General features: G+C 42.0%; 1 protein-coding gene across 2 annotated transcripts in view; it reads left to right on the top strand.

Moving 5' to 3' along the window:
- The first annotated feature begins 1,150 nt into the window (after nucleotides 1-1,150).
- The window catches only part of LOC136857064 (cytochrome P450 9e2), a 65,005-nt gene continuing 44,266 nt past the window's right edge, over nucleotides 1,151-21,889 (top strand). Inside the window, exon 1 of one of the 2 annotated variants that reach the window (XM_068225050.1) lies at nucleotides 1,151-1,193. The gene's annotated coding sequence lies outside the window, so the exon portion shown is untranslated. Of the gene's footprint in view, nucleotides 1,194-2,029; nucleotides 2,051-21,889 lie in introns of those variants that run through there. The other variant, XM_068225051.1, reaches the window with a different exon arrangement.

Genomic DNA, 21,889 nt, shown 5'->3' with positions numbered 1-21,889 from the left:
CTTGCTCAACGTTGCACTAGCATAGGTTTTCGGTTACGATTGGAAACGTTAAGAAGGGCTAGGACTGGAAAACTAGCACATTGGCCAAAATAATTTGTACTCTTATGTCGGAATTCTTTCGATGGATGTTAATTCTAAGAATAGCGTATAACAATACATAGAGATGTTAAATACGGGTACCTCGGTGAGATCATACAACCCAACGGACTCGATAAAGATACAAACTATGAGAGAGCCCACTTTACGAAGAACACTTGCTAAGACACTATCAGACTGTTTTTTTTTTTTGCTAGGGGCTTTACGTCGCACCGACACAGATAGGTCTTATGGCGACGATGGGATATGGTAGGCCTAGGAGTTGGAAGGAAGCGGCCGTGGCCTTAATTAAGGTACAGCCCCAGCATTTGCCTGGTGTGAAAATGGGAAACCACGGAAAACCATTTTCAAGGCTGCCGATAGTGGGATTCGAACCTACTATCTCCCGGATGCAAGCTCACTGCCGCGCGTCTCTACACGCACAGCCAACTCGCCCGGTATATCAGACTGTGATCCAACCAGAGTGCCTATACGTTTCAGAATGCCTAGGATTAACAACTTGAAAAGACATCGAAGAAATCGAAAGGAAGGTCTGCCTTGCATGGGCTGTACCTGTAAAGATACATAATTATGTAATTTCAGTAGTCTACCTTGGTCAGTACATTAAATGTTGTTTAAAATACATTAAAGATACATGTTTCGGCCTTATTGGGCCTTCTTCAGCCTTGAAAGGTAATAGCAAGTTTATAGAAATGCTCTTGAAAACTAAGACACTAAAAGTCCATAAGAATGAATTTATTTTGGAAGGTTTTAACTTGTCATAACGTAAAAACACAAACATAACCAAATATCATAAAGAATAATATTAAAACACACGTATTCATGACGTCTTGTTGAAAATTACCAATAGCATCAGAAATATCGTACTGTAGAAAAGTTAAACACTACTTGTTATTATTAACAAAATTTAACTGCATGTAATAGTTATGATTACTTTCTATACTGCCAACATTCATGATTGGGAGAGAAGAGTATTTCATTCGTTCAATTGGCCCTGTCTCCATTTGTGTCCCCACTCTGTTCCACAATAGTTAAGTACTTATATAACAGTGCTGGGCGCGTTGCACGCTATTAGACGAACAACGTCTGTCTACGAGGTAAGCTGTGTTTATATCTCACTTATGAGGACTGAATGCAAGGTAGGGAAATTGGAATAGATATATCATCTCAAGCACTTTCGTGAAATTGAATCAAAATACAGCAAAGCTAGTGAAGTTTGTCCACATTTGAAGAGCTAGTTCTCGAATGAAAATCTTTTTACCGCTCTGTTTTCAGATGGACTTTACTGTAACATGTGAAAGCTGGGTATATTCAGGATATGTATAAGCTTAACCAAACAGATATAAAATTTGTTAGTATCAATGCTGGTTCAAACAGATGGGAATACTGTCAGGAAGGCACTCGCAATGAGGCTGAGTTAAGTTTGAACTCGATGGGTCAAGCCGTGCGTATGTACCGACTTCCAGTAGTGGGGTCATGTGGGGAGAATGGAAGAGGAGAGGTTATCTAGGAGAATAATGGATTAGAGTTAGGAATATAAGAAAAGCAAGAATAGCTCCAGTTTTTAATCATTTAAAACAGCAGCGCGGCCGATCCAAATGGAGAAAGAAGACTCGTGGTAGGTGTTTACAATTCTACAGAACGGAAGACGTACAGTAGCGTTCTCTTACCAATATATGCCTTAAGGAAATACCAATCAATATATTTATTTTCAAAATTATTCTTTGTTACCCAGACTTGGGGCCTCTCAGTCTGATTGTGAGCAGTCGTCACTGATTTAAAGATAAGAGGTATGGAACTAGACGAAGCCACAGCGCTTTTTGTTAAGAGATCCACGGGTCTTTTGAGACCTTTACATCATTTGTTGCTAAGAGAGAATTGTAGCGGCGCATGGTGTTCATTACCAAGGCTTACAGAATAAACGCTGAAAGTCGTAACATTCTTCACTAAAAATGTATGTTATTCATTTATGTATGTATGTATGTATGTACGTATGTATTTATTTATTTATTTATTTATTTATTTATTTATTTATTTATTTATTTATTTACTTATTTATTTATTTATTTTATTTAGAGCGCTGAGAATTATTCTCAAAGGTTTCAAAACGTGTTACTAGGGTGTTGTGCTTGTAAAGAAAAACTGGAAAAAGCCACAGCATCTAGGAGATAATGGTGTATGATTTTCAGTCACATTTCACTTCCACAGCACACAGTAGATTAAAGACTGCCTATATTAAAAGTGTCATATCATGTATAGCTACAACAGCATCCTTCCAACACGTAACTTGAATAAGTTACACTGACACGCAAAATAAATAACAGGGAGAACTCGAGTACAAGGATATTCATTTATTTATTTATTTATTTATTTAATTTATTTATTTATTTAAGGCCGTAATTTCTCAATGTTTAGGATCTTCAGTATACAGGCGTTTTTCTACTTGTGCATTTCAATAGATTTAGATAAGCTGTATATTTGTTACGAAAATTTAGTAATAAATTTTTTAACAATAGCTAGTTGATATTAAAAATCATCAATAAAATTAATTAGTATGATAATATCATATTTCATCATATTTATCGCTTATCTGAATAGTCGCTGTCTCTGGATGGTATAAGTAATAAATTATGCCCAGATATTGACCACTGGCACATGCTGATGTCAATACCAAACAGATATACGCTAGGAATTATTATCAGGAATACTTTATTTCATTAGATTGTGTGTCTCTTATGTTTAAAAGAAAACCTTCAACTTCAGGTGATCAAGGGTGTCAGAGGTGCTTACGGAGAGAAAAATATTTAAGAGAAATTACAAACTGTAATTATTAGTGTCATGATAGCTTGTCGTTTAAAGAAGGCTTAGATTTTTGTAAACATCTGAATACTTTTTTTTGTAAACTGGATGTCTGCTTTCGATCGTGGAATTTTTTTTAACATACCCCAAATTATTGTTAGTTCTTTGAAGTTTGAGCCTATATATTTGCAATTTTCAACTGTTTGTAAAATTTTAGACTTAATATTCAATATTTTAACCATTTTTGATATTCCAAATATATGGTGCTTGAGAGTTATAGTTCTGGGATACTTTCTTTCATTTACGACAATCTTAAACACATTTCTTCATATTTAAATGTTCACTAAATTTTAGGAGTCTGTAATTATTTGTTTGTTTGTTTGTTTGTTTGTTTGTTTGCTCGTTTGTTTGTTTGTCCAACCCATGTCCAGTTTCTCTACGGGGTAGGGTATGGGGTGAGATGAATCAGTCGTGGCAGGTTTCTATGACGGGATGCCCTTCCTGACGTCAACCTCATCAGAGAAGTTAATGAGATGAAATGAATGACGTGATATATGATAGTAGGAAGGCAGAGGGTTAAACCCGGTACTGGCACATAGCCTACTCCTGTCGAATAGCACCAAGGGTCTGCTTAAGGCTTAACGTCCTCATCCGACGTAAGAATCATCATCAACAGCGTCATATGCCCTCACTCCATGTGAGAACTGAGGAGAGGTTTGGAATTTAATCCAAGCTTCTGGCACGCAATCTAGTGATTAGAAACTATATACTCCTACCCCAACGTTCTGATGGTGAAATTGTGTTATATTTCTCGTAACATATTTATTAAACAAATTAACCCATTTTGAAAAATCGTATAACATTACCGGTAAAAATAAAAAAAATCACCTGTATTTGTCATACTTACACCGAGAAATGGTGGCCACGTGTGTTACTGCGTTACGTCTATTTGGTCAAACTCTTCATTCGAAGATGAATGAGTTTGAACCCCACCGTCGGCTATCCTGAGAATGGTTTTTCTGTGGTTTACCATTTTCACTTTCAGGCAAATACCAGGAAAGTTCCTATTCATAGGCCGCAGACGATTCCTTCCTTCCTTCCACCTTCTCTCCCAGTTTCATTCATTTCACCTTCATTACCTCCTCAACTGTCTGGCTCCATGGCTAAATGGGTAGCGTGCTGGCCTTTGGTCACAGGAATCCCGGGTTCGATTCCCCGTAAGGTCGGGAATTTCAACCATCATTGGTTAATTTCGCTAGCACGGGGGCTGGGTGTAAGTGTTGTCTTCATCATCATTTCATCCTCATCACGACGCGCAGGTCGCCTACGGGAGTTGAATCGAAAGACCTGCATCTGGCGAGCCGAACATGTCCTCGAACACTCCCGGCACTAAAAGGCATACGCCATTTCATTCTTTTCACCTCCTCAACTGAGGTTGGCGTCAGGAAGAGCATCCGGTCGTAAAAATCGTGCCATATAATTTCATCTCGCCTCATCCCTGACTCGTATCAAACATGGGACTAAGGGGTAAACAAACATGTCAAACAAATATTACTGATGATTATTTATAATTACCTACTATTATGTACTGTATATTTGTCAGTTAATTATGTTTACCGTAAAGTATTCACGAATATCTCTCTATAACGTATAACAATGAAATTACGTCTGTCTGACTTCTGAAATATCATCACTGGGTAGAAACTCAAGATATTCTTCAGAATATCGCGTGATATCTTTCAATAATATGTTGTCTGCTTTTTACCGCTTAATTACGCCGAAACTATGGAATCAATTGAGCAGAAATTTCATATGGGTATACCTGAGGTGTGCCTTTGCTGGCAAGACGTAGTGTTTACAGCGGACTGTCTTCTGGCCTGGGCTAGAACAAATTTGTTACTTTCATCGTCCTGTCTCATCCTTGGCATTGACAACATGAAAGTGACCGAAGTGTGGGCGATGCTAGTCATGCCATTCCGTATGCAGTCAGTCCCTGCTTTGAATGGTGTGAAACTGTCACTCATAGGGTTGGTTGGTGCGGACATTTCAGTGGGCTTGGCAGACTGAGATGTAACAGCAACTTTACCTCACTCCTCATTTCCCTAGTACGCCTCTTCAGTGACACGTGGGCCACCTGTGATGGCTGATGGCAGAGCTGTTGAGGTCCAACCCAGCCTCCGGGCTGAGCACTCGTCATTCATTTCAAACACTGGTCTATTCTGATTTTTCATTAATTTTCTGCTTCAGACTGGTAGCTCTTAATTTGTGGGTATTTACTGAATTTTCCAGTGATTTATCTGCCAAAACCCAAAGTAACGGGCCAATGTTTAGTCCTACTAGTGAACTAAGCCCAGCACGTTCACCTAAAACTTGTTTCCTGCACTAAAAAGTCATATGCATTTTATTTGTAAACATAATTATTCTATACGAAATTATGCGCTTACCTGTTAAGACACGTGCTCAACAATAACTGTTGTTAATTGAAGTCTGCTCGATCTCTACTGCTGTCACTCACATTCAATAGATGGTAATAGTGAAAAAAATATTGTGCCACAAGTCAAACCGTCAACGACCGGGTACATCACCTAGTCATCATATAAAAATTAATTATTAGCACAGCATTTTGCACGTATGTAAATGCCTCAAAGTTTACATGAAGTTATTTTGCTGTGGTTTCAACGAATATCCTGTTTGATCTAGAATTAGAATTTACAGCAATCATTCAGATAGAGTCCGGCCCCATGGCTAAATGGTTATCGTGCTGGCTTTGATCACAAGGGTACCGGGTTCGATTCCCGCCAGGGTCGGGAGTTTTAACCATCATTGCTTAATATCGCTGGCACGGGGGCTGGGTGTACGTGTTGTCTTCATCATCATTTCATCCTCATCACGACGCGCATGTCGCCTACGGGAGTCAAATTGAAAGACCTACACCTGGTGAGGCGAACACGTCCTCGGAAACTCCCGGCACTAAAAACCATATGCTCCGAGCTCGATAGCTGCAGTCGCTTAAGTGCGGCCAGTATCCAATATTCCGGAGATAGTAGGTTCGAATCCCACTGTCGGCAGCCCTGAAAATGGTTTTCCGTGGTTTCCCATTTTCACACCTTAATTGCCCTTCCCTGTCCCATCGTCGCCATAAGACCTATCTGTGTCGGTGCGACGTAAAGCAACTAGCAAAAAAACCGTATGCCATTTCATATCATTCAGACAGTAGTCGAATTAAAAAAGTAATTATTAGTTGTTCCTGTAGACAGATAGATAAGAGAGACCATTGAATTAAAATACATCAAATGTACTTTGGAAGAAGTCAACCTTGAATACTGATACTCTCATGATAAAATACCGGTAAGCATTTTTTCTTCCTTTAACCTACTTATCTTGCTGATAGTGAAGAAGTTCACCAATCACGTGACCACTGCACACTTGATTAGGAAGTACTGTCTTTATTCCATTAGCATGTCGGCTAACCGATGTCTGCCACCTTAGCTGAGTGGTCAGCGTGCTGGCCTTTGTTTCAGAGGACCTTGGGTTCGATTTCCGGTTGGGTGGGGAGTATTAGCTACGTATGTTTAATTTCTCTGGCTCCGGGACTGGATGTTAGTGTTCGTCTTCATAGACGTCTCTCATCGGCATACACTATATTACACTACATTACACTACACCACACCACCATCTACCACAGGGACACGCATCTGTGAATACCTCCTTCCACGTTAGGTTGGCGTCAGAAAGGGCATCCGACCGTAAAACTAGGGCATATCCACGCTAAGTGCTGGCCCCAATATATTGGAGAAAAGGCTAAGAAAAATATGTCCGTCAACCACACCCCAAAGATGAAAGTGGTAATGTGATGTGTAGTATGTACATAATGATGCGTATGAAGACGAACACTGTGCTCCAGAAATTAGCAGACGCTGCGAAACACCCTATCCCGGTCGCGAATCGAGCGCAAGGTCTTCCAGACCGAAAGCCACAAACCAGACCTTTCAGCCAAATAGCTGGACATTTTTTTTTCTCTCTCTCTTTTTCTCTTTGCTCTACGTCGCACCGACACAGATAGGTCTTTTTGGCGACGATGGGATAGGAAAAGCCGAGAAATGGGAAGGAAGCGGAGACCACGGAAAACCATCTTCGGGGCTTCCGACAGTGGGGTTCGAACCCATTATCTCCCGGACGCAAGTTCGCAGCTTCGCGCCCCTAACCGCACGGCCAACTCGCCCGGTAGTTGGCAATTATTATTATTATTATTATTATTATTATTATTATTATTATTATTATTTACACAAAGTTGTGCCCAAAATGGGGCGCGATTGAACTTATTTGACAGATGAATTTGCTTTTACTTCCCAGAATCTCTTCGTCCTCTGACAGACTACCGAGCTCGATAGCTGCAGTCGCTTAAGTGCGGCCAGTATCCAGTATTCGGGAGATAGTAGGTTCGAACCCCACTGTCGGCAGCCCTGAAAATGGTTTTCCGTGATTTCCCATTTTCATACCAGGCAAATGCTGGGGCTGTACCTTAATTAAGGCCACGGCCGCTTCCTTCCCACTCCTAGCCCTTTCCAGTCCCATCGTCGCCATAAGACCTATCTGTGTCGGTGCGACGTAAAGCAACAAGCAAAAAAAAAAAAAAAAAATAGCTGACAGACTAGGCCTGTCACATACACAGAGCATCATGACCACCTACCTATTATCGATATAAACCCGTCCAGGCGCTAGCAGGTGTCGCCTGATGAGGAATGACTGCTAGTCAGACACACGCACGGTTCATCTAGTATCAATGAGCGTGCTGTCCGTGTGTGGAATGGAGAAGGCGCGCGATCTATTTGAGTTAGATAGGGGGCAGAATGTGATGGCTCGGAGGCTCGGCGCAAGCATTTCAGAAACTACACGACGTGTCGGGTGTTCGAGGAGTGCTGTGGTGAGTGTCTTTAACAACTGGCGAAACCACCTTGAAACCACGTCCAAATATCGAGGGGTTGGGCGGCCACCCGTCATTACAGATGTCCGACGTCGTAGGCTGGGCAGAATGATAAAACAGGACAGGCGGCGAACTGTGGCGGAACTAACATCAGGCTTTAATGCTGGGCAGAGTACAAGTGTGTCTGCACACACAGTGCACCGAACTCTCCTAAGGATGAACCTCCGCAGGCGACAACCCATGCATATGCCAATGTTAACACCACGACATCGGCAACTACGACTGAAATGGGCACGTGGCCATCGTCACTGGACGTTGGCGCAGTGGCATGGCGTTGCATGGTCTGACGAATCCCGATACCTTCTTCATCAGGCCGATGGGACGGTGAAAATCCATCGTCTTCCAGGGAATCAGCTCCTTGACACCTGTGCTGCTGGACAGAGACAAGCTGGCGGCGGCTTAGTTATGCTCTGGGGAACATTCACGTGGGCATCCATGGGTCCAGTGGAGCTCGTGCAAGGCGCCATGACGGCCGAGAAGTATCGTACGCTGGTTGCAGACCACGTACACCCCTTCATGACGATCATGATTCCCTACGGCAGTGGCAGTTTTCAACAAGATAATGCGCCATGTCACATGGCCAGGAGTGTGATGGAGTGGTTCGAGGAACACAGTAGCGAGTTGCAATTGATATGTTGGGCCCCCAACTCGCCATATCTTAACCTGATCGAATACATCTCGGATGTGATTGAACGTGGCGTCAGAGCTCATCGCTTCCCCTCCCCGGAATTTACGGGAATTAGGTGACTTGTGTGTGCAAATGTGGTGCCAACTCCCTCCAGCGCCCTACCAAGGCCTCATTGCTTCCATGCCAAGACGCGTAGCCGCTGCTATCCGTGCCAAAGGTGGACATACTGGCTATTAGATAGGTGGTCATAATGTTCTGGCTGATCAGTGTATAATTCACCTGTTATTGCTGATTACTTGCAGGTATTTTTCAACTTCGAATGTCCAATTATTCTTGACTTTTAGTGATGAGGCATAATTAAATGTCTTTTTAGTAAGTCTTTTTTTTTTTTGCTAGGGACTTTACGTCGCACCGACACAGATAGGTCTTATGGCGACGATGGGATAGGAAAGGCCTAGGAGTTGGAAGGAAGCGGACGTGGCCTTAATTAAGGTACAGCCCCAGCATTTGCCTGGTGTGAAAATGGGAAACCACGGAAAACCATCTTCAGGGTGCCGATAGTGGGATTCGAACCTACTATCTCCCGGATGCAAGCTCACAGCCGCGCGCCTCTACGCGCACGACCAACTCGCCCGGTAGTAAGTCTTTCATTGTATGTATGTATGTATGTATGTATGAATGTATGTATGTTCAGTCCTCTGCCCGAAGGCTGGTTGGATACTCAACAGCTCCGCCATCAGCTGTCATAGATGGCCTAGGCATCACTATTGTCCATTATTATTATTATTATTATTATTATTATTATTATTATTATTATTATTAAAACACCGAGCGAGGTGGCTGCCAAGGTCGGCTCGTGCCGCTGTTAGGTTGCATTCGGAAGATGGTGGGCTTAAACCTCAATATCGGCAGCCCTTACCCTTTGTGTCCTTCCGGTACTTTCAAGTAGCTTTTTTTTTTTTTTTTTTTTTTTTTTTTGCTATGGGCTTTACGTCGCACCGACACAGATAGGTCTTACGGCGACGATGGGATAGGAAAGGCCTAGGAGTTGGAAGGAAGCGGCCGTGGCCTTAATTAAGGTACAGCCCCAGCATTTGCCTGGTGTGAAAATGGGAAACCACGGAAAACCATCTTCAGGGCTGCCGGTAGTGGGATTCGAACCTACTATCTCCCGGATGCAAGCTCACAGCCGCGCGCCTCTACGCGCACGGCCAACTCGCCCGGTCTTTCAAGTAGCGGCTCATATTTAGTCCTATATAAAACTATAGTAACCAAGGATAGTTGTGTTGTATTCTGTGGGTACTCTCTGGTACCTACGGAAGACGAGTGTCTTTGGTGGTGTGATTCGTAATAATGACACTAGAGAGAAGCACTAAATTAGCATGAGTTACTCAGACTTTCATCTCGTATCCAAGCACTGACATTTCGTTTCCCTTTAGTTGATGGAAGCCACAAATATGTAAATATTTTTCATATTATTGTGTGAGACATTGTAAAGTATACAATTAAACAGTCAGCGTGCTGTAGAGTCACTTGAACTATCTTCTATTCCTAGAAATGTAGTAGGTACTTCTAAGTACCGACAGAACTATAGGCGTTCCATGCTTCTTGTTCTCTTTGGTAACCATGGTTTGTTTATGTTGATCAGATGTGATTGTTGCAGGCTGTGGTTTTGTGTTGTGTTAATTATACATGAACAGTATAACAGGATATCATGAGTAAACATAAGGTCAGTGGATGACATTAGCAATTTACTGGCTTGAATAACAGATAATGGAGCATTATCTGATGTGATTGCAATAGTGATGAAAAGACTGAGTAAAACACGTGGTCTAGACAGAATAAATAAGGACAGCTTTTACTGGTCTTAATTTTACAATGGGTTACCACAGATTACCATCTTACAAAAAATTTTGTTCATCAGCCAGAGACCTTGTTGTGGATTTGATTGCGGATACAATGACGAGGGCAAGATTTCAAGAGGTCATATCATATTTTCATGTGAATGATAACAGTGCAGTGTCAATAGAGAAGTCAGATAGCGTACACAAAGTAAGACCTATCTTAATAACAAGAAGTTTCAATCTGTATATGAATGGACTTGGGAGGTAAGTGTGGACAAATCTGTTGTGCAATTCAAAGGATACAGTTCTCTAAAACGGTACAATCCCGCCAAGCCCATCAAGCGGGCTTACAAACTCTGGTGTTTAGCTGACCAGAAGGGATTCATTCTCGCATTTCAAATCTATCAGGGGAAGAACGGTTATCTCGAAGAGTTCGGAGAGCCAGGTCAGGTGAGAGGGTGGTTTTGTCTCTGACAAAACATCTGTGGGGCAAGAACAAAATTGTACTTTTTGACAATTATTTTACCTTTCTTCAACTTTTGGAAAGCCTGAAAATATAAAGGACCTCGGCATGTGGCACAGAAAGATCTAACAGGCAGGGCTGTCCACAAAATCTAAAACTGAGAAGAGTCCGATAAAAGGAGAGTATGATTACAGATTTTCGAATACCGGTTTGGACTTTTTCAAGTGGCAAGACAAAAAACCTGTACACTTTGCATCCAATTACCATGGGTCAGAAAAATTCATGTGCAACAAAATCAGAAAAATGGATCCAGACAGAGTGCAGTTTTATAGTAGTTCTATATGTCTACAATCTGTACATGGAGGAGTTGACCTTGCCGACCATTTTAGAACCCTGTGTGATGTTGGCAGGAAGTCGAAGAAATGGTGGCTGAGGCTCTTCTGGGGGTTACTTGACATCATGTGTGAAAATGCCTATGTAATTGCTGTGAAATGTTCGGTAAGACAACGATACTCCAGTTTTGAAGGATGTTGGCAAAAGGACTTTTGTCAATGAAAAAAACCCAAAACAAGAGGAATTCCTTGACAGCACTTGGGTCACCTCCATCCCTGCCTGCAAAAAGAAAGAAGATGGAGCACGCTGTCCCAAAAGATGTCAGAATGGAAAACGCGGGTATTCATTGGCCTAAATTTGTGGAGATTTGGGGACAATATGAGGAGTGCAGTGTGAAGCAGTTCCTGTCACGTCTACATTCTCAATGCGGCCACTACAATGTGTCAACGAGAAGAAGAACTGCTTTGTGGAATACCACCAAGTAGACTTGTAGAACACTTTGAATATTCCCATTTGGCATTTTTGTTAGATTGATTGCTTTCATTTTACTTCTATATTATGTTCATTTTATAATGATTTGCAAATTTTATACCACTGGTATTGATTCCCATTCATTTTCAGAATATTGTTAGTAACAATTTTTGTCTTTCAGCAGTTTTGATGTACTTATATGGAAGGGGTGACTAGAGGACTGACGGTACTTAAAGGTTCAACTGATAGATTGTGTTCCCAGTCACTAGTGGACTGAGGGTACTTCAGAGTACCATGAAAAAACTGGGTACTTGGAATTGTTGTATTTTGAAAATGCTGCTTGTGTGTCTTATTTGAATGGTATTTAAAACATTTAGGATCATAAATTGCATTTTTTTTCATTTTCTGTACTTTTGGGACTCAAAGGGTTAACATAGTTTTCCGTGGTTTCTCGTTTGTACACCAGGCTAATGCTGAGGCTGTACCTTAATTCAAGCCACGGTCGCTTCCTTCCCAGTCCTAATTTTAAAACAGGATAAAGGCACTGTCTTCTAACTAGGACACAGGACTTTAATGGGTACAATTCTTACCAAGAGGCGAGAATCAATTTCATACTAATGGGATGAGAAATTGTTACGCTAAATCCTAAAACGCCAGACACTAAATTATTTATTTCAGGATGTTTTTCGCGTTGCTGGCGATTACGTAATTAGTTACTGGTTTATTTATGATACGAGGAACTTGTTTGTTCAGTAATTGTATTGTAAATGTCTGTATCATAATCTGCTAGGAGTTGACAATAAAAAGCACCGCACATGTTGGCGAACGTGCTGTTACCTCGCCTCAGGTCACGGAAAAGACGTTACATATTAGACGCACTCGTATTCATGACGTAACATTCCCTCCTTACAGAATAATGAGGCAGAGAAGATAATATAAGTAGAATACAATAAACGTACCTAGGATTCCTGGACCGGACGAGTTGGCTGTGCGGTTATGGACGCGCAGCTGTGAGCTTGCATCGTGCATCCAGGAGATAGTGGGTTCGAACCCCACCCTCGGCAGCCCTGAAGATGGTTTTCCGTGGTTTCCCATTTTCACACCAGGCAAATGCTGGGGCTACCTTAATTAGGGCTACGGCCGCTTCCTTCCCATTCCTAGGCCTTTCCTATCCCATCGTCACCGTAAGACCTATGTGTGTCGGTGCGACGTAAAGCAAATAGCAAGGATTTCTAGATGCTAATATGGATCTTTGATTGATGGTTGGTGGTGGAAGTTATTGTGTTTTACTACTACTACTACTACTACTACTACTACTACCACTACTACTACTACTACTATTACTACTACTTCTACTAGTACTACTACTGCCACTGCCGGACTGAGGGGCTCAGGCGGTTGAGGCGCTGGCCTTCTGACCCCAACTTGGCAGTTTCGGTCGTGGCTTAGTCCGGTGGTATTTGAGGGTGTTCAAATACGTCAGCCTCGTGTTGGTAGGTTTACTGGCACGTAAAACAACTCCTGAGGGACATTCCAGTACCTCGGCGTCTTCGTTCTAAGGAACTTAGCCGGGCTATTATTATTATCATTATTATTATTATTATTATTATTATTATTATTATTATTATTATTATTATTATTATTATTATTATTATTATTATTATTATTATTTTGCTATTTACTTTACGTCGCAACGACACAGTTATGTCTTATGGCGACGACGGGGTAGGAAAGGCCTAGGAATGGGAAGGAAGCGGCCGTGGCCTTAATTAAGGTACAGCCCCAGGATTTGCCCGGTGCGAAAATGGGAAACCACGGAAAACCATCTTTAGGGCTGCCGACAGTGGGGTTCGAACCCACTATCTCCCGATTACTGGATATTGACAGCACTTAAGCGACTGCAGCTATCGAGCTCGGTATCATTATTTTAAGGGGAAGTAGAACTCGGCAATCATCCTCTCCTGACACCCCCCGAAGAATGAGGGTACCAGCAAAAAAAAAAAGGGAAGGGCCACAAAGAAAACGCTCACGAGGCTCCCTAGGCTTCGCAAACCTAATACTGGCACGGTGGGAAGACAACAAGAGCTGACTAAGGGAGGTTGGATATCTGGTAGGTGGCACAAGTTAATGGAAGCAATACCAGATTCATCTAGGAGCTCCGTGGTGACTCAGTGGCCTCATACTCCAGTACCTTCTTACGGCAGACAAGGAATGGAATGGATGTATTCTATTCCCGAACCATAGGATTTATTTGTTGACGATGAGAATATTGCATATCTAACGTGTCTTATAATATTCTTCTAATTTTATCCTAAAATTGAATGATTGGGACATTAGTGTATCAACTGTCATGTGTTTAGAAATTATAATGTCAGCCGAGTATGCCAGGATTTGATCCTGTAGCCATGTACAAAGGAGATGAGCGTCTGAAAAACTCAACCTTCCAAAATAATTTGGCTTGAATATAAGTAGTGGTGAATATTATTATTATTATTATTATTATTATTATTGCTATTTGTTTTACGTCGCACCGACACAGATATGTCTTACGGCGACGATGGGATAGGAAAGGCCTAGGGATTGGAAGGAAGCGGCCGTGGCCTTAATTAAGGTACAGCCCCGGCATTTGCCTGGTGTGAAAATGGGAAACCACGGAAAACCATCTTCAGGGCTGCCGACAGTGGGGCTCGAACCGAATATTATTTGAAAAGGAAGTCCAACGAGCTAGCCATCCCGTCTTAATTCTAATCGTGGGACCAACCCTTCGAAGAATGAAAGTAGAATGTAAACAGAAAATGAGAAAGGTCACAAAGATGTGAAAACGAAAGTGTCTCTTGGCCTTAGAAACTTAGCACTGCTGAAGTCAGACGATAACAAGCATTGGTCAAGATAGGTCAGACTTTTGTTGCTTGGTACACAGATCATACTTGTAATTTAATACAAGTAGGGCCCACCAACGTAGGAGACTGCAACTACACACTACATGATGTAAAAAGCAAAGCAAAGTCATCTCCGTACAGGCCATGAAGGCCCTTGGAGGGGTGGAAGGTAAAGGCTTCCACTATCTGCAACCTCGACATTTCATGGGGTCGAGTGGTTAGCTCTACACCCGGCCCCCTTTGCCCCCAGGAATTAACCTGGTACTCATTTTTGGTGTAGGCTGAGTGAACTTCAGGGCCATGTACACCTCCGTAAGTGGAAATCTCGTTTCTTAAATTTTACGACTTCCTGACGTAGATTGGAACCCTCGTCCTACTACATGATGTATTTAATTTTGTAAATTTGTATCTAAATGAGTGCAAAAAAATATTTAAAATGATGTAATTTCCAGCAATTGGTCCTAGTAAGTTGTTACTTTTCTCTTTTTTATACGTTGCTTCACGTTGCACCGACACAGGTAGGTCTTATGGCGACGATGGGATAGGAATGGGCTAGGAGCTGGTAGGAAGCGGCGGCCTTTTCCGCAGCATTTGCCAGGTATGAAGATTAGAAACCACGGAAAACCATCTTCAGGGCGGCCGTCAGTGGGGTTCGAACCCGCTATCTCTCGAGTGCAAGCTCACATCTGCTGTCTCCTAACTGTACGGCCAACTAGCTAGGTCATTTCATTTTCATTTACTGAGACAGTATGCAATAAACCCCTCATGTGCGTTTTCAGAAATGAAACTGTCGATATCGGCTAACAATTGGTTTCCCATAAGAAATACCCATTATACTTCAGTTGAAACAAGAGGGGCATACTTAGAATACCCAATTATGTCGCTGATCACTTAGTCGCTGGTGTTTTCTGCCTGGAGTGAGAACTGTTCTCCAGATAGAACCTTGGATATGCAGCAGATCATTGCATACACAGGGGTGAAAGTTAAAATGTGAATATTAAATGTGTAGAAAAAAATTCAAATTCTGTATGTACAAGACATGGGAATTAATGACGATGGTTAATATATGTTGATTACTCAGCCTGAAGGCTGGTTGGAACATGAACAGCTCCACCATCAGCTGTCATAGACGGTTTAGATACCATAGAAGACTTGTAGTAAGGAAATGACGAGCGAGGTAATTTCCCGTTGCCTTCCTCACCGAGCCAGAAGTTGCTATTAGGCTACATATCAGTCTGCCAAGCCCCATGAAATGTTGCACTCACCAAGCGATCCTATGTGCAGCATTTTTACAGCACTCAAAACAGGGATTGGCTGCACAATGAATGGTATTACAGTAGAGTCCCGAGTGTCCTAAAAGTCGGGTTTTACGGAAAAAGGAGTGGGTTATTCAAAACTCACAACATTTTACTACATATTGCTGTAACGAGAGATTTAGCATATACAAGGTACAGAAAAGTACATCATACCCTAAAACAGGGAATCTCAAACGCCCAAAATGTCACGCGTGCAAACTGAGGCGCAGAGTTCCTGTGCACAGTGCATCGGTCCCACTCCGCTAGGCTCAGACCAACGCTTCGTCTTTGGGCTACTCGGCTAAGCTCGGCTCAACTCGGCTCAACTCGGCTCGGATTTGGAGCACTACGGAGCAAGTGAGGAAGAGGGAGACAGGGGCAGCGAGCCAGGCAGGCGTGGGAAAAGAGAGAGACAGCGCTATTGCTCCTAATCGAGGAGACGGCGGTGGGGTCTGCACTCTGGTCAAACAAGCGAAGTCGTATTTGGCACCGTGCACACTGCAATGCACTGGTGCATGCACCCTGACAGGCCCTGCCCTAAAATAATTGTTAAACATTTAAAAACGGAAACTTTCATACAAAACTGAAGAAATTATTGGTTCTTTATAAGGAAAAGAATGCAATGATGCTTAACTGTCCCTCGCACTCATTTCATCTTCATGCAGCTTTGTCACCTAGGTGACGGAGAAACAAAAGTCCAAAGCAGATGCACCTTGCTCGTCCATGTAACGGAACATTGTTTCAGCGGCTTCTACTCCTTCACTGTGAGTCAAATTTTTAATCTTTCCGTTGTCTTTCATCTCTCCGTCTTCTGATTCATCTTCCTGTTTATCTTCGTTCTCTTTCAGTAGTGTAACTATTTCATTATCTAAAATTTCACAGTTTACCTCCTGTCCCATCCATCCTCCAACATCAGCACCGGTAACATCTTCGCAGTCTGGAAATTTCTTCAATAAGTAGACTGTATCATATTTTTTTCTATCTTACCTGCTTTCTTGAAACTCGTTTCCTGAATGATCGAGCAACTTTCTCCAGAAACATAGAGGTTTATGTGCTCGATTTCATTCCAAGATTCAGATATCTACTCCACTACTTCCAACATGTCTATTTTCTTTAGTTTTTCGATCATGTTAAACCCTTTCTCCTCAGTTAAGACAAGAGAAGGAAAACGTTTATGCCTGTATCTCTTCTTCAATACTTCCAAAATGCTGTGCCCCATTGGTTGACACCGGAGTCACGTTAGGAGGAAGAATCATGCCTCTTATATCTTGACAAGCAAAAAATAATTTAGCGATTAGAAATGAAGAAAAAATAGTGCTTGTGAAATTGTCGAGTTTTATGGAATGTCGAGTTCCTGGGAGTCGAGTTAGCGGGATTCTACTGTAGGCCTACTAGCATCGCTCATACCTCAAGTCATATTCATATTTTCAAAGACTGAGGCAGGTCAATGAAAGTAAAATAATCGTCTAAGAAACCAAACAAAATACAAAATAATGGCCCAACAAATATGTCTTCAAATACTCCATTTAGCATAAAATATGTAAATACTAAAGCAGCTATGTTTCTGTGTTACCAGAACAAAATACCACTCACTCAACACTGGCCATACACCAACAGTGTGTTGCCGCATATGAGCCATAGGGAGTGCATTACAGGAGACACTTCTTCTTATTATTCTTCTTCTTATTCTACCAATTTTCCCACACCCTGTTGGGGACGTCGGTGTAATTAGTGGCGCTCGTGTGGACTTGGCCCTGCTTTACGGCAGAATGCCCTTGCTAACGCCAACCCTATGTGCAGGGATGCATTAGGTATTACATGCGCCAGGCTGAGTGGCTCAGACGGTTGAGGTGCTGGCCTTCTGACCCCAACTTTGTAGGTTCTATCTTGGCTCAGTCCGGTAGTATTTGAAGGTGCCCAAATCGTAAACGAACTACTGCGAGACCAAATTCTGGCACCTCGGTGTCTCCAAAAAACGTGAAGGTAGTTAATGGGACGGAAAAACTATTATTATTATCATTATTATTATTATTATTATTATTATTATTATTATTATTATTATTATTATTATTATTATTATTATTATTATTATTATTATTATTACGTGTTGCTGTGGTGTGGTGTGGTGTGTTGTGTTGTGTTGTGTTGTGTTGTGTTGTGTTGTGTTGTGTTGTGTTGTGTTGTGTTGTGTTGTGTTGTGGTGTGGTGTGGTGTGGTGTGTTGTGTTGTGTTGTGTTGTGTTGTGTTGTGTTGTGTTGTGTTGTGTTGTGTTGTGTTGTGTTGTGTTGTGTTGTGGTGTGTTGTGTTGTGTTGTGTTGTGTGAATATGAAGATGAGTGTGATAGGAGGAAGACTAACATCCATCCCCCAAGCCAAAGGAATTAATCAGACGTGATTACAATACCCGACCCGGCCAGGAATCATACCCGAGACCCTCTGAACCAACGGAATCGGCACTAACTATTCAGCTAAGTAGCCAGGCATCAAGTGAGACACTTCATTAAAGCCTATATTGCAGCTCCTTTGCTCTACTAGTGGACATAATTAGAATTCTCTTTCAACAAGAGCGGTAATATCTTCTTATCTTATCTTATCTTAATCTGTTTACCCTCCAGGTTCGGCTTTTCCCTCGGACTCAGCGAGGGATCCCACCTCTACCGCCTCAAGGGCAGTGTCCTGGAGCTTCAGACTTCGGGTCGGGGGATACAACTGGGGAGAAAGACCAGAACCTCGCCCAGGCGGCCTCACCTGCTATGCTGAACAGGGGCCTTGTAGAGGGATGGGGAGATTGGATGGGACAGGCAAGGAAGAGGGAAGGAAGCGGCCGTGGCCTTAAGTGAGGTACCATCCCGGCATTTGCCTGGAGGAGAAGTGGGAAACCACGTAAACCACTTCCAGGATGGCTGAGGTGGGAATCGAACCCACCTCTACTCAGTTGACCTCCCGAGGCTGAGTGGACCCCGTTCCAGCCCTCGTACCACTTTTCAAATTTCGTGGCAGAGCCGGGAATCGAACCCGGACCTCCGGGGGTGGCAGCTAATCACGGTAACCACACTACACCACAGAGGCGACAGCGGTAATATCGCAAGAGTAATTCTTTCTCTCTCTCTCTCTCTCTCTCTCTCTCTCTCTCTCTCTCTCTCTCTCTCCCCTCTTCAGCAGATAGCTTTCCTTGCACTCCTGCTACATATACCCACTTTTCTGCTTAACATAATTGCTTATGTTAGGGGCAATCTGAACGCTTTGATGATGCAATGACCATTATCTGGACGACTTGATTTATTCTGCACCGTAGCACCCTTCAACAGTGTGCATAAGAATACATCCACGGTAACTTCTCCCTATCGTATGCGGTGTAAACCCCGCGGGCTTTCAACTTAGGAAAGCGGGTAAGCGACCACAGGGTAATTAGGTGAGTCTGAACTCCTTCTGCTTACTTGTTCCAGGCTCTTCGTCTGGTCTCTCTTAGTTGATTCTTGATCTCTTCTGACCTCGACGGTATTCGGTTTGCGAGGTCTAGAAAGTTTTTCGATATCATGCTATTCGTTGTCCTTCCCTTTCTTTCGTCGACACCTTCATTCTTCGAGGTGTCGGACTTGTTTCTATTTTCTCTTCTGCTCGGAGGCAAGAAGGAATATTTCCTCTTCAAACAAAAACCACAGTTAATAATAATAATAATAATAATAATAATAATAATAATAATAATAATAATAATAATAATAATAATAATAATAATAATAATAATAATAATAATAATTGTTCCGGGGTTATTCCGGGAACGCAGAGAGGTGAAAGAATGTGTGGGCTTGAATGGGTCTATCTACGATATCAAAGATTAATAGAAAACTTTTAAATAAAGGTTATATTTCTTTTCAAAGCAAACAAGAATTGAAAACCAAGGGTTGAAAATTAAAAGTTTTGAGCTTCCAGCTCCAATTTACAAGTGTACAACGTCACTAATATAGTATTTAGATAGACAAGGAGAAAAATCTCCCAAGACACAAATTATCCAGAGCACTTTGCTTCAACCGTTACATTTAAGGCCTTCCAAAGCTACCACTCACCGTCAGTTACACAAATATCAAAAAGAGCTCACATGCTCTCCCAAATTTTATTAAATTTTACATTAGCAAGAAGAAGTTTACATTTTGAGGAAACGGATGGTAACATAGTGCACCCTGGTGCGGGTATGATAAGCGTCATGCAATTGTAATTATGATGAATTATTGAGGAATATATATTTCATTTTCAGAATAAATAGTATCTTACTGTACATACAGTAAGAACAGGCCAGGCCGAGATGGCAGGTTTCACCATACCACAGAATGTTGTCTCCAGTGAGATTAACAAACACAATGAGGGACAGAATTAGATTTCTCAGAACTTGTGACAACGAGGAAAGAGAGAGGATAACTTGTTGCCAAAGTTTTCATAGCCCCGGGCAGTTTTGGTAGTAGCAACAGCGCAGGGAGCCGGGTGCAAATTTCTGAGAAATGATGGCGAGGTATCTCCATGTAACTAGCGGGAGTGGAACACGGGGTTGGCACTGGAAGAAAAAAATATGAGCCTTCCCGGTCACGTGGTTAAGGTGGACCAATGGAAAAATTCACTTGACCAAAGCAAGGCGACAACTTCGTATTGTAAGAAGCACTAGCGAGGCTAAATCCGTGGATTAAACTGATAGAAGGAAGTGAATTATCAATTCAGAATAAAGTGGAATTTAGGAGCCTTACTATATCATAAAACTTATAAAAAGTTAATAATTACGGGAGATTGCATGGTGAAATTCTGAGAATTCATGGACGCTATTCGTTGATTGGCTGAAGGCAAAGGACGCCACAATAGAGCGCGAAATCCCGAGCCGGGATACGGCAGCTAAATTCGCGAATATATCCATTACCAGCGAACGATAATAGTTGAGAATTGGTATAGAGTATTTGAGAACATAATTACATCATTGGATCATATATTTAAGCCACGGGCCAAACCGCAAACTGTCGTATGAAGATATCGGGACTGTGCGTTCCAAGATGACCTCCGTTGAACTCGGAAGAGAGGGGATACAAGTATAAATATGAGGTCGTATACTAGGACTAAAAGGTACTTCTGATATTGTGTTCGAGCGGTCACCACGCCAGTGGTGCGTAACTACTTTTGACAAAGCGTTCGAGCCGTGACTACGCCAGGGGTGCGAGTGTGTACTTACTCGTGGAGTAGGGTTCGAAGTATTATATTGTTACATAGTACAGTGATTCATGACGTGATGTAGCTCATATTACAGTCTTGAGCAGTCTACTAGTATGAAGTGTTTCAAATAGACAGGACTCAGTAAAGCATAAATTACGGAGTGTGAGATTCTACCAACAGATTCGGAAGTGCGTTACATGAGAACGGTTACGAGTGTTTATGTCACCTAGTAAACAGTCGATTCTAAACTGATACCTGGTCAGCTACACGAACGTGAGACGGGAAATTCAAGTGCGCGCACGGGCCGTTGTAAAGGGAAACCCGAGGTATCCCATGTTCCTAGTGTCCGGGAAAGGAATGAAGAATGTAAATCTACATTAAGTGGGCTAGATACAAGGCCGAGAGTGTAAAATTTGTGAATAGAATTTAGGGTGGAAATTATTCCAAAGTGCAACAGTTAATTTATTTGTTTTTATTCAAAATGTGTAAAGTTGAAAAGGGTCAAGGATTAATTCTTCAAGCTGGCATGAATACCAGTGGAATGCATTGCTAAAAACTGGAGGGGCTATGGCTTCTCGTCCGGTTTTAGCAGACTACAATGGCAGAGTTGAGTACCTTTTAATATACTTGTAGATTGCTATCGTTAGGGGGAGGAAATCATATTAATTTATCATGGTAACTTGATTGTGAAACGAGCCGTTTTTCGGCTCGTATAAATTCAAAGATAGATAGACAAAGGGACAAATTAATATGTAGATTAGATCGAGCACTCATCATAATTTTGAATATTAAATAGAGTATAGTAGGGTTGAGTTGTTCATTCAAGTGCTTGAGTTATTTGCTATGATATGTAGCACGTTTCACGTAAAGATAATGTTAATATTCATTTAGAAGTGCTTCCAAAGTGTTTT

This window comes from Anabrus simplex, chromosome 1, assembly GCF_040414725.1.
Source record: "Anabrus simplex isolate iqAnaSimp1 chromosome 1, ASM4041472v1, whole genome shotgun sequence".
NCBI classification, from domain to species: Eukaryota; Metazoa; Arthropoda; class Insecta; order Orthoptera; family Tettigoniidae; genus Anabrus; species Anabrus simplex.
The sequence above is the reverse complement of the archived record's forward strand: the minus strand, read 5'-3'. Positions and strand labels throughout refer to the sequence as shown.